At 38.2% G+C, this 14165-nt stretch overlaps 1 long non-coding RNA gene across 1 annotated transcript; it reads left to right on the top strand.

Annotated features, from left to right (window-relative positions):
- The first annotated feature begins 225 nt into the window (after positions 1-225).
- Positions 226-8116, top strand: LOC306645487. The gene is made up of 3 exons (XR_013759671.1): positions 226-295; positions 495-657; positions 6800-8116. It is a non-coding gene; the product is annotated as an uncharacterized lncRNA (long non-coding RNA).
- Positions 8117-14165: the final 6049 nt, after the last annotated feature.

Below are 14165 nucleotides of genomic sequence, written 5' to 3'. Positions count from 1 at the left end.
ACCCCACTGGTAGGGAAAAAGCAACTGGAAGGGTAGGATTGTCATATCCCTTACAAAGCAGGGCATGACTTGTCTAAGTGCATCAAGAGGAGGGGTCAAGATTTGAAGCTAGCTGAGCCTTCAGCAGATGTTGGGGGCAGTTTGGTGCAAGAAGTGCCTTACTCAGCTCATTCATTAGACCGTGACAAATCTAGAAGGAAACCTAGTTTTTCTGACTCCCTGTTTTTTTCTTTATCCTAGGTTACCTCCCAAATACAACCTTTACCTCATGCTAAGCATTTCAAGCTGGAAGAAGGTATTGATTTTTGCCTAAGGAAAGCCTTCTTGGGAGGTTGCTCCACCAAGTCTTAGTGGGTGGCTCTACTTATTGATGATTTTATCAGTTGTAGGGAACCTGTGTTGGGTGCTTAGAACATCTACAAAACAGGGGAGGTAGTGGTGTTGGGGTTAAGTCTTTCTCATTTCAGATCTTTCCCTCCCTTTGCCTCCCACAGATACCTGGCATCCCATGCCAAAATATGCATTCTAGTGCCTTCAAGCAAAACTAATTCATCTACCAGTAAGAATTGCAACTCTAAATTTTCTGTTGCTTCCTCTTGAAAGACCCTTCATCAAACATTAAGCACATAAAAGTAAAGCAGTCATGGAAGCAGTTCAGTGCCATTAAGGATGCTGCTTCTTTTTTTTTATTTTTATTGTAAACAAATGGATACATGTTGTTTCTGTTTGTACATGGAGTAACAGCATACTATTTGCATATTCATAAATTTACATAGAGTAATGATGTTTGATTCATTCCATTATTTTTTTCCTCCGTCCCTCCCACCTCTCTTTTCCCTCTATACAGTCCCTTCTTCCTCCATTCTTGTCCCACTCCCACCCCCCATTAAGTGTCATCATCTGCTTATCAGTGAGATCATTCGTCCTTTACTTTATCTCACTTAATGTGATATTCTCCAATATCATCCATTTGCCTGCAAATGCCATAATTTTATTATTCTTTATAGCTGAGTAATATTCAATTGTATATACATACATATATATATATATATATATATATATATATATATATATATATCTTTATCCATTCATCAATTGAAGGGCATCTAGGTTGGTTCCATGGTCTGGCTATTGTGAATTGAGCAGCTATGTACATTGATATGGCTGTATCTCTGTAGTGTGCTGATTTTAAGTCCTTTGGGTATAGGCCGAGGAGTGGGATAGCTGGATCAAATGGTAGGTCCATTCCAAATTTTCGAAGGAATCTCCACACTGCTTTCCAGAGTGGCTGCACTAATTTGCAGTCCCACCAGCAATGTATGAGTGTACCTTTCTCCCCACATCCTCTCCAACACCTATTGTTGCTTGCGTTCTTGATAATTGCCATTCTAATTGGGGTGAGATGGAATCTTAGTGTAGTTTTGATTTGCATTTCTTTTATTACTAAAGATGTTGAACATTTTTTTCATATATCTGTTGATTGCTTGTAAATCTTCTTCTGTGAAGTGTCTGTTCATTTCCTTAGCCCATTTCTTGATTGGGTTATTTGTATTCTTGGTGTAGAGTTTTTTGAGTTCTTTATATATTCTGGAAATTAGTGCTCTATCTGAAGTATGAGAGGCAAAGATATTCTCCCACTCTGTAGGCTCTCTCTTCGCATTGCTGATCGTTTCCTTTGCTGAGAGAAAGCTATTTAGTTTGAATCTATCCCAGTTATTGATTCTTGCTTTTATTTCTTGTGCTATGGGAGTCCTGTTAAGGAAGTCTGATCCTAAGCCAACAAGGTGAAGATTTGGACCTACTTTTTCTTCTATAAGATGCAGGGTCTCTGGTCTGATTTCAAGGTCCTTGATCCATTGTGAGTTGAGTTTTGTGTAGGGTGAGAGATGGGGGTTTAGTTTCATTCTGTTGCATATGGATTTCCAGTTTTCCCAGCACCATTTGTTGAAGAGGCTATCTTTTCTCCATTGCATATTTTTGGCACCTTTGTCTAGTATTATAAAATTGTATTTATTTGGGTTTGTGTCCATGTCCTCTATTCTGTACCATTGATCTATGTGTCTATTTTGGTGCCAATACCATGCCGTTTTTGTTACTATTGCTTTGTAGTATAGTTGAAGTTCTGGTATTGCGATACTCCCTGTTTCATTCTTCCTGCTAAGGATTGCTTTAGCTATTCTGGGTTTCTTATTCTTCCACATGAATTTAATGATTGCTTGCTCTATTTCTGTGATGTACGTCATTGGGATTTTAATTGGAATTGCATTGAATCTGTATAGCACTTTTGGTAGTATGGCCATTTTGACAATATTAATTCTGCCTATCCAAGAACATGGGATATCTTTCCATCTTCTAAGGTATTCCTTAATTTCTTTCTTCAGTGTTTTGTACTTTTCATTGTAGAGATCTTTTACCTCTTTGGTTAGATTGATACCCAGGTATTTTATTTTTTTGAGGCTATTGCAAATGGAGTTGTTTTCCTCATTTCCCTTTCAGATGTTTCATCGCTTGCGTATAAAAATGCTGTAGATTTATGCGTGTTGATTTTATAGCCTGCTATTTTGCTGAATTCATTGATGAGGTCTAGAAGTTTTCTGGAGGAGGTTTTTGGATCCTCTAAATATAGAATCATGTCATCCGCAAATAGTGACAGCTTAAGTTCCTCTTTTCCTATTTGTATCCCTTTAATTTCTTTAGTCTGCCTAATTGCTCTGGCTAGAGTTTCGAGGACAATGTTGAATAGAAGTGGTGAAAGAGGACATCCCTGTCTTGTTCCCGTTTTTAAAGGGAATGGTTTCAGTTTTTCTCCATTAAGAATGATGTTGGCCGTGGGCTTAGCATAAATAGCCTTTACAATGTTCAGGTATGTTCCTACTATCCCTATTTTTTCTAGTGTTTTCAGCATGAAAGGGTGTTGTATATTGTCAAATGCTTTTTCTGTGTCAATTGAAATAACCATATGATTCTTATCCTTAAGTCTATTGACATGATGGATTATGTTTATTGATTTACGGATGTTAAACCATCCTTGCATTCCAGGAATGAACCCCACTTGATCATGGTGCACAATTTTCTTAATATGTTTTTGGATATGGTTTGCCAATATTTTGTTAAGGATCTTAGCATCTATATTCATCAAAGATATTGGTCTAAAATTTTCTTTCCTTGATGTGTCTTTTCCTGGTTTGGGTATGAGGGTGATATTAGCTTCATAGAATGAGTTCGGTAGGGTACCCTCCTTTTCTATTTCCTGGAATACTTTGAGAAGTATTGGAATGAGTTCTTCTTTGAAGGTTTTGTAGAACTTGGCTGAGAATCCGTCTGGTCCTGGGCTTTTCTTGGATGGTAGATTTTTAATGGCTTCTTCTATTTCGTTGCTTGATATTGATCTGTTTAAATTGTGTATGTCCTCCTGGTTCAGTTTGGGAGGAGCATATGTCTCTAGAAATTTGTCAATGTCTTCGGTACTTTCTATTTTGTTGGAATATAGATTTTCAAAGTAGCTTCTCATTATGTTCTGTATCTCAGTGGTGTCTGTTGTGATATTTCCTTTTGCATCATGTATTTTAGTAATTTGAGTCTTCTCTCTCCTTCTCTTTGTTAGTGTGGCTAAGGGTTTATCTATTTTGTTTACTTTCTCAAAGAACCAACTTTTTGTTATGTCAATTTTTTGAATAGTTTCTTTTGTTTCAATTTCATTGATTTCAGCTCTGATTTTAATTATTTCCTGTCTTCTACTACTTTTGCTGTTAGTCTGTTCTTCTTTTTCTAGGGCTTTGAGCTGTAATGTTAGGTCATTTAGTTGTTGACTTTTCATTCTTTTCTGGAATGCGCTCCATGCAAAGAATTTTCCTCTTAATACCGCTTTCATAGTGTCTGAGAGATTTTGATATGTTGTGTCATCATTCTCATTGACCTCTAAGAATTTTTTAATCTCCTCCCTGATGTTTTTTGTTATCCATGTTTCATTCAATAGAATATCATTTAGTCTCCAAGTGTTGGAGTAATTTCCTTTTTTACTTTGTCATTGATTTCTACTCTCAGTCCATTATGATCTGATAGAACACAAGGCAGTAACTCTATTTTTTTGCATTTCCTAAGTGCTGCTTAGTGGCATAACATATGGTCTATTTTCAAGAAGGTTCCATGTGCTGCTGAGAAGAAAGTGAATCCGCTCGTTGATGGATGGAAAATTCTATATGTCTATTAAGTCTAGGTTATTGATTGTGTTATTGAGTTCTATGGTTTCTTTGGTTGAATTTTGTTTGGAAGATCTATCTAGTGGTGACAGTGGTGCATTAAAGTCACCAGAATTATTGTGTTGTGGTCTATGTGATTTCTGAAATTGAGAAGGATTTGTTTGATGTACAGGGATGCACCACTGTTTGGAGCATAAATATTTACTATTGTTATGTCTTACTGATTTATGGTTCCCTTAAGTAGTATGAAATGTCCTTCTTTATCCCTTTTGACTAACTTTGGCTTGAAGTCCACTTTATCTGATATAAGGATGGAAACCCCTGCTTTTTTATTGAGTCCATGTGCATGGTAGGTTTTTTCTCATCCTTTCACCTTTAGTCTGTGGATGTCTTCTTCTATGAGATGAGTCTCCTGCTGGTAGCATATTGTTGGGTCTTTCTTTTTAATCCATTCTGCCAGTCTATGTCTTTTGATTGAGGAGTTTAGGCCATTAATGTTCAGGGTTATTATTGATATATGATTTGTATTCCCAGTCATTTGGCTCATTTTTGGCTTTTAATTATGTGTGGTTCCTCCTTTGAGTGGTTTTTCTCTAAGGTAGTTCCTCCCTTTGCTGACCTCCATTGTTGTTTTTCATTTCCTCCCCATGGAATATTTTGTTGAGAACATCCTGCAGTGCAGGCTTTCTATTTGTAAATTCTTTGAACTTTTGTTTATCATGGAAGGATTTTATTTCATCTTCAAATCTGAAGGCAAGTTTTGCTGGGTATAGGATTCTTGGTTGGCAACCATGTTCTTTCAGAGCTTGAAATATGTTGGTCCAGGCCCTTCTAGCTTTTAGAGTCTGGGTTGAGAAGTTAGCTGCTATCCATATTGGTCTCCCCCTATATGCAATCTGATGCTTTTCTCTCACAGCCTTCAAAATCCTATCTTTATTTTGAATATTAGGCACTTTCATTATAATGTGCCTTGGTGTGGACCTGTTGTCATTTTGTGCATTTGGTGTTCTGTAAGCCTCCTGTAGTTCATTTCCATTTCATTCAGGTTTGGGAAATTTTCTGATATTATTTCATTGAATAGGTTGTTCATTCCTTTGGTTTTTATCTCTGTGCCTTCCTCAATCCCAATAATTCTTAAATTTGCTCTTTTCATGATGTCCCATAGTTCTTGGAGATTCTGTTCATGGTTTCTTACCATCTTCTCTGTTTGTGCTACTTTATTTTCAAGATTAAATATTTTGTCTTCATTGTCTGAGGTTCTGACTTCCAAGTGGTCTAGTCTGTTGGTGATGCTTTCCATTGAGTTTTTTCTTTGGTTTATTGTCTCTTTAATTTCAAGGATTTCCGTTTGTTTGTTTTTTTTTGAGAATCTCTATCTCTTTGTTGAAATGATCTTTTGCTTCCTGCAGGTGCTCTTTTAGCTTATTGGTATTATCATTCATTGCCTGCATTTGCTCTCTTATCTCATCCTTTGCTTCACGAATCATCTTAATCATGTATAATCTGAAGTCCTTTTCTGACATTTCTTCTAACATACTGTCATTGGATTCTATTACTATAGAATCTAGATTTGTTTGGATCATTTTTTCCCCTTGTTTTTTCATGTTGTTCATGTATCTTCCCCTCTAGCGCTGCAGATCTGGGGTATTGTAGATTTCCCCCTATAGGCTTATAGTGGCCCTATAGGTTTCCAAAACCCTTTCTTTAAGGGGAGATCAATATTAGCAGTGCCCAAATCAGACACTATGCAATCCTAGACCAAATAGCCCCTATGGGGACAATAACGTCATGTAAATAAGGGAGAAAGCAACTTTGAGGGAACAGGTAAACAGAAGGAAAAGAAAGCAAGAAACGTAAAGAAATAAAAACTTAAATATTATTTTTAAAAAAGGAGAAAAAAGAAAATCTACTGTATAATAGTCATATACTAATGAAACCTCCCAGTGTTCAGTAGCCTGATGTATGAGAGGTACCTGACAATGAGCTTCAAGCCTCCAGCAGGCGTCTCGCGATGGGATTTGCCCCACCCGAAGATCGGAGCTATGGCTTCCAGGATTATCCAAGATGGCTGCTCTGGCTTCCAAATGTGTTGGCAAATGGGGAGCTGTAGCTCAGGGGTGGACGTGGTCAGCTGGAGGTCCTGGAGACAGGATGCAGTTGGTCCGGCAGTGGTCCTGGAGGTCGGGTGTTTTTGGCGTGGTTGTGGGATCCAGGAGGCCGGGTGCAATCAGTTGGTCTGGATTCCCGGTGATAGGGCACAGTCAGTTGGTCTGGGGGTCCTGGCGGCAGGGAGTAGTCAGTTGATGTGAGGGCCCCAGAGGCAGGGAGTGATCAGTCGGGCTGAGGGATCCTGGAGTTGGGACTCAGTCAGTCTGGCCAGGGGTCCTACAGGGCCTGGCTGTTGTCTCAAAATGGCGGCAGTCACGTGTAATCAAACCTGCAGGTTCTGTAACAGTGAACTTCCAGGCAGCAGCAGGCAGCTGGTTCTCCACTGGCGGTCTGCGGTCAATCTGCTGGCAGCTGTTGGACGATCAGGAGGTGAACCTCGAGCGTTGGGTGATGGATAGGGGTAAGGCAGGCGATGGACAGGCAAGAGGCAGGCAAATGGCCGGATGCTGCTTCTTGAAGGGGATTTTCATTTGTTTGACAAATGCTTATCAAGTGTGATGAGCATTATGGTAGTCATTAGCAATGCAGCAATGTGCAAATGTAATCACAATCCTGACTGTCTTGGATAATGAATCACAAGCAAATGTGAAATTTTAAGTGTCCTAATGGAGAAGTGCATACTTTGGACTATATTCAGCTGATATTCAGGTGCAATTCTGCTGTATCAGGGGTTAATATATTAAAATGTGTTCATATTGACTGTGTTAACTAGTTTTCTCAGAGGCTACCATCCTTTCCTTCCCTCTGCACATATGAATGCTGTTTTAGTTTTTCCCTTCCTCTGAATTGGGCTGATCTTGAGACTTGTTTTGACCAAGACAGCACACTGCAAAGATGCTATGGGACTTCTAACTAAGGCCTTAAGAGGATGGGTAGCTTCTGATTCCACACTTTTATGAGATACCCAATCATATAAAAAGTCCAGTGATCACCATGCATGCTGCAAGAAAGCTCAGCTAACAGGTAGAGGCCAGGTGGAGAAAGTGATGTCTAGCTAGGTCCCTGCTATTCCTCTGTCCCAGCTGAGACATCAGGTATTCCATTGGAGGAGCAATCTTGGATATTTCTACCCCTTTATACACTATGTGAATCGGAAAAACCACCCAGCTGAAATGAGTCCAGATTGTAAAATCATGAGGAAAAAAAATAAATTGCTGTTTCATGTTTTGGAGAAGGGTGTTACATAACAGTAGAGCTGTTTCCTTGAACCCTAGAGTTTTCCCTTCCCTATGTCTGGGGCCCCTCAAGTCTTGTGTTCAGTGCCCCTAGGTCTATTTTCCCACCTGTATAGTAGCATGGTTAATTCCTTGTCCCAGCATCCATTCTGATAGTAGCTCTGACCTGATTCATTGGTGTCTGCACAGTACCAGGAAAGATTTTCAATACCAACTTTGGATACAAGGCGTTGTAGAATCTTATAGTGGTGGCATTTGACCTTTTCATAGATGCCAGGAAAGGAGTCCCTAAGGAAGTGGCACTTGAGCTGAGATCTGAATTTGATGAAAACAAAGAGGAAGGCATGACCGCAGAGATAGCATGTAAGAGAACTCTGTGACAAAACCGAAGATGGTGGAAAGAGAAACTAAAAGAAGACCATGTGGTCAGTGATCAGAGTGAGAGATATGTAGGAGTCTGGACCTGTATTGCTCCTCTCAGAGCACAGTTTATTAGAGTAAAAACACTCATCTAGAGGCAGGTCAATGACTTAGTAGAGTCAGTAGGTCAAGAGCAGAATTGTAGCTGAGTCACTGGAGTGGGAGACCATGGGTGGGGCAAGGGACATCCTTCTGCAGTGGAGGACTGACCTCCAGAGTTGTTGTAAAGCAGAGGCGGCAGCAGATGGCCTACTGGCCTGTTGGTTGGAGTGTTCAGTATTCTGCTTTGAATCTGGAATGTCCCCCAAAGGCTCATGTGTTAAAAACTTGGTACCCAATCCAGCAATGTTTAAAGGTAGGATTTTTTAGGATGTGAAAGGATTTTGAGGATTCTGACCTCATCATTGGATTAATCCATTGATGGGTTAATAATTTGATGTTATTGGGAGGTAATGGAAACTGCAAGGGGGTGCTAATTGGAGGAAGTCAGTCTTTGTGGGGGTGCCCTGAAGAGGTATTGCTTGTCCCTGGTCCCCTCTCTTTTTCTCCCTCTGATGTTCTGCCTCACCTCAGGCCAGAGCAATGGAACTAGCCAATCATGGACTGAAACCTCAGAGACCAAGAGCCAAAATAACTTAAGTTGTCATATTTAGTCACAATGACAAAACACTAACACAATCAGTATACCTTTTTTTTCCCTCTTCCATTCACACAAGTTTGCCAGTACAATGTTTTATTATTAAATTAGTTGCCAACATTGAATTTCAAAAGTTTTCAAGTAGAAATATCTCAAACATTTGGAATTTTTGTTTGTTTTGGTTGGTGGTGGGGGATAGTTCTACCATATTCTACCGTATTTCTACCATAGGTGGAGGTACACAGAAGCTACTTCCTCTAGATGGAGTGCACATCACTTTACAGCAGTCTTCTCTGCTTTCTGGGGTGTTTCCCAACACTGGAGACCAGTGTTAGTCACCATATCTTATCCTACACAGGTCCTATGCACACACTGCCCCTGCTCGCATGACCACTGGAGGTACTGGGCATTCTGATCCCTTGTTAGGATGCTGAAGCTGTTGTAAATTGGAGCCCCTTAGTGTCCTCCTGGTGGTCTGTGAAGTGGGGTTGCTAGATTTAGCAAACACAAAAAACAAAACAAGCACCACCAAGTGATGAGATAGGACACTGAGTTAAATTTGTGTTTCAGGTAAATAACTGATTTTTTTCAATGTATGTTTCTGATATTGTAATTTTCTTTGACAGCCCTCTTTGTGAGGCAAAGAAAGGTGGCAACTGAGATGATGCCCTCCTCTCTGCATTCCCAGTGCACCTAAGCAGGGACATTTCCTACACATGTCCATTCATACCATGCCTCCATTGACTGAGGCAACCTTTTGCAAAGTTCTGCTTCTTGGAGCTAAAGCTAATGTGTCTTGTAGCACAGAAGTAGCCGATTAGTGGAGATTAAGTCAGGAGCCCTAAGGGTTAATATTGGAGGGTAGTTTGGAGAAAGATTGAGATGAGTGCTGAATGCCTGGTTCAAGGCAGGTTGAGCCCCATGGCACCAGTGTTTCAATAAGATGCAGCTCACATTTCTGTTTTGAGGTGGCATTTCTGCAGCAGAGGTTTCAGGGGTGGCGGGGTTGGGGTGTCACCCAGAAGGCTGTGGTGGTACTGAAGTTTGAGGTAGCAAGGGTCTATGCTGGAAAGTGAAACTTGGAAGTAAGAGGAAGTGATAAAGGTGACCATTTTGAAGGAGGAATCAAGAGGCTTTGGTGATAGCATGGAGTGGAGGATGGAGAGCAAGAGGAATCAAATGTGTTGGTGACACTTTTGTGGTCATGAAATAGTGGCAGCACTGCCCTGGGATTTATTTCTAAGGAAGTTGGGAGAGGATGCTTCCTTGAAGGAAAGGTGAGCAGTCAAATGGAAAAGTCCAGAAGTGGTTGAAAATTTTATTAAATTACAAAAGCAACTAGTATTGACTTTGTGTTAACTATTCTAAGAACTTTGCACATAATGATTTTTGAAATTATTTTTTCCTCACAAAAATCATTTGAAAGAGATACTACTATTATTCCTATCTTGTAGATTAGGAAATTGAATACTAGAAGTTTGGCAACCAGTCTAAAGTTGGGCAGTTAATAACATTCCACCCCAGTAGTCCATTAAGGGCTGCCATACTTCCTCAAAATTTAGACCTAGAGATTTGCTCTGTAGCTCCTCTTTATTTGATTAAATCAATCTAGAGCAGAGGAGAAAAATTTTTGTATCATATTAGTCAAAATTATGTAAAAAGAAATATACAAATCAAGCTAGCTGTTCAAAATTAAATTAGATTTACATATAAAAAAGAATCAAATTGACCAAATTATTTTATGTGTATGCATGAATATGTCATGATGTATCCCACTACTATGTGTAATCATAATGCACCAATTAAAGTTAATTATAAATAATCAAAATCATTTGTGTCCATGTGGCACATTTATTTTTTGGGTTGTAACAAAAATACTTTAATTTTGCTGTTTCAATCTCAGCATTTGTATTTAGTAAGGCTATAGGTAGAAAGCAATAGTGAAATAAATCATTAATAAATAACGTGCCTTTGAAGAGTCTTTTAAGTATTATTAAAGTCATTGACAAAGTATTGGTTAATACCAGTCTTAAATTAATGTAATGTAATGTGAATTTAATTACATTTTAGTATAAAATTTTATTTTAGTTTAAATTTTATTATAATTAAATTCATACTTTATAACTGGCAATTTTCCTATACAAGTGGTTAAGTGTAAGCTTCTTGTAAGGACTCAGTTATTTCATATTAAAAAATAACATTTATTTTATTTATTTCTTCATTTTTGTGGTGCTAGGGATTGAATCCACAGCCTTGAGTATGCCAGGCGAACACTTTGCTACTAAACTATAACCCCAACCTCTTTATTTTTTGCATGTGTGTGTATATTATTGCATTTTCATAGATCCATTTTACTTAAGTTATTCATTCTTGCTGGACTGGAAATGGTGTTTGTCCTTTTGGAGAGAAGTGTTGGGTCCATGTTCTTAGATTAATAACTGTCATCATTGCCTTGTTGTGGAAATGTTTTGAAAGAGAACATTGCATTCCTGAAGTCAGAGTGTGGTTATTGATTTCAGTTTTCACACACACTCAAGTTCTCCTGGAAGAGAGAATATGAAGAACGGGAAATTGCATCCATGGAGCCATCAAAGGTCATCTCCAGCCTGGGAGGTTTAGGACACAAGTGCAGAGGACAACTGCTGCTTTTTCCTGCTGAGCCTGCAACTGTGCATCCAACTTCGCAGACAGGAAGGGAAATCTGGGAAGAAAAACATTTTTACTCTCATGCATATTTTGGCTTATTGTTAACTCTGCCACAGACCATTTGGGATGTGAGAGTGGTCTATGTGTGTGTGCAGCCTGGCTCTTTTAAACACAGTATCTTTCTCCTGGTAATGGAGCCATCAGAAAATAGAAAAAAGTCACAACTGGGAGAGAGAAATTCAGGAACACTCTGTGAGTAATAGTGTATCCCTAACTGTCTCTCCAGTAATTCACAGCTGACCATCTTGGCTTGACATTGAGGGAATTGCTTGTGTGTTTATTGATGCAATGCTGGGGTACTTTGGGAAGACTGAGGGCAAAGGTTCTCAAGATGTCAGTGGTCTCAGGTGCTGGGTTGTTGAACTACTGTGGACTAACTGGCTTGTCAATTTCATGGGTGCATTGGCAAAATCTTTTTGAACTTGTACAAAGCAGATGAATAGGCTTTAAATAAATGAAATCAGATGAATTCATATAACTAAATCCAGCTGAATGTTTGGGGAGTGAGAATGCAAAGAAGAAATCTTTAGACAGTCTTGCTAAACAAGGTGTGCATGTGTGTGTGTGTTTGTGTGTGTGTGTGTGTGTGTGTATGTGCACACGCACACACATGTGCCCATGTGGGCTTAAGAACTCTCATCCCACATTGCTATGGGTCTTCCAGCATCTGTATCAGAAACCCTGTTTCTATTTTAATAACATTCATTCTCTGCTCCCCAGCATACCATCCATTTCCTTTTAATTCTGAATATCAATAGTAGTGAAAATTTGTAAACTTGATTCTTTTACTTTTTTTGGACACTTGCTTTTTTAAATTAATTTGTTATTTGTTATAATTAGTTGCATATGCCAGTATAATGCATTTATACATTTTGATAGATCATACATAAATGGAATGCTTTTTATTTGTAACCTGAGGAAAAAGGGGAGAATCTCCGTGGAGATTTATTTGAACACTTAATGAAAACAAATCTTGTAATTGAAACCATTAATAACTCATACTTGTTTAAAAATTAGAAAATTGTTTCATTTCACACAACTTCTGTTGGCCACTTGGAATAAAGTTCATATACCTTCTGAATAGGTCATCTAAATGTATTTTTTCTTGTAAATAGGTTGAAGCAAAAGCAGATTGCTGTTTCCCTGTTTCCTTGACTTCCCTGTGTCATGTTGCTTGTTTGAAGGCCAGACACAAGATGAGGGGTATGTGTGGTTTTCATGTGTGCGTACGTATAGAACCAGTTTTCCTCTCAATGGAAAACACAGGAATGGGTTCCCTGCTTCCTCCCTGGTTGTGTAGTTCACACACACAGCACACATTTGTGCACTTGACTTAGAATGGAAATTCTCCCACAGATTCCTCCAACTATTTTTCTGGTGATGGCTTAAGAATTATGATTAAGACAAGTAGCAAGACCCTTCAGGAATAAAAGGTCTAAGTCAAGCTTCTAATTAAGAAAAATTTCTGCAAACTAGATTACTTGATTAAAATGCAATGGTTCAAATCCCAGGATGTTCTACTGACTTCTACTCGTTAGTAGACACAAATGCAGCAAAGATGAAGAATTTATTTCAAACAAAAAATGTTTAATTTTCCCTATCTGGGGATGAGGGAAGATGGAAGGCAGAATAAATCTATTTGTAATTGCCTAAAGATATTAAGCAATGGGTGATTTGAGTGTATATTCAGAGTCTATATTACTTTAAAAAAATCTAGGCCTTTTATATTTATTGTGCTTAGGGGACAATCTAAGAAAATACTATGAGTAAAATATTTCATTCTACCTTGTCTAACAGTTTTACATAGAAATTTGGTTAAATGATAGAGGATGCATCTTGCATCTACGGGAATAAAATTAAGAAGTGCCAGTGAAAATAAGAAAAAAATCGTATTTGTTTTTAGTGAAAGCTGCTAAACTAGTTTTATAAATATAAACTGTAATTACTTAAAGATAAATAGTAAACATTTTTATTATATACTACATGTGTCTGGTAGCACATGTACCATAGTAATCACTGACCAATTACAATAATATGTATCTGTTACATTACTTTCTTTAATGGAACAATGCTAAGGGTGTTTTTGTAGCCCTTCCTAGTAAATGTGTCATGATTGGGTAAATGAGCATCTGTTTTAAGTTATAGATGCCTCAGCAACATTTTGGAGTTTGGTCATTTTAGGGGTGGTGGAAGTTTTCACTCCTGTATTTTTACCCAAGAGCAGGAGAGCTGCTGGGGAGGGGGGAAGCTTACTCCAATCTCATGGGACTTTTAAACCACATAGTTTTTCTGATAGATTATGATAGTGGAGCTCATTATCTCCTTTACTTGATACTACTTCCTCCTTTCTCCCACACCCTTCTTAGAATTAACTCTGGTGATTGGATAAAGTCACTTGTGCTCAGGTGTGTGGGGACAGAAAAAAAGCTCTTAGTATTTCTGGGATTTTTATTTCCAGAAATGGGGCTATAATCTATCACCAAATATCATCTGTCAGTCAAGCAAGATAATGTTATGCATCTTTAATTAGTTATATTTCCAAGTTATTTATACTTTAATACTCAACATACTTTTCAAGTTCTTTATCATGTTTGCTTTGAATAAGATGACTTTGCTTGAAGGTTTACCAAGAAAGCTCTTTAGGACAGGGACCTTCAAATTCCTAATCCTGAACCATGGAGAAAGAAGAGGATGTAAGCACAATTTCTTTCTTTCTTTCTTTCTTTCTTTCTTTCTTTCTTTCTTTCTTTCTTTCTTTCTTTCTTTCTTTCTTTCTTTCTTTCTTTCTTTCTCTCTCTCTCTCTCTTTCTTTCTTCTCATTGAAATATTCAATTACAGTTTATTTTCATTTAAAAGTTT

The sequence above is a fragment of the Sciurus vulgaris genome (assembly GCF_902686455.1).
Source record: "Sciurus vulgaris genome assembly, chromosome: 15".
Lineage (NCBI taxonomy): Eukaryota > Metazoa > Chordata > Mammalia > Rodentia > Sciuridae > Sciurus > Sciurus vulgaris.
The sequence above is the reverse complement of the archived record's forward strand: the minus strand, read 5'-3'. Positions and strand labels throughout refer to the sequence as shown.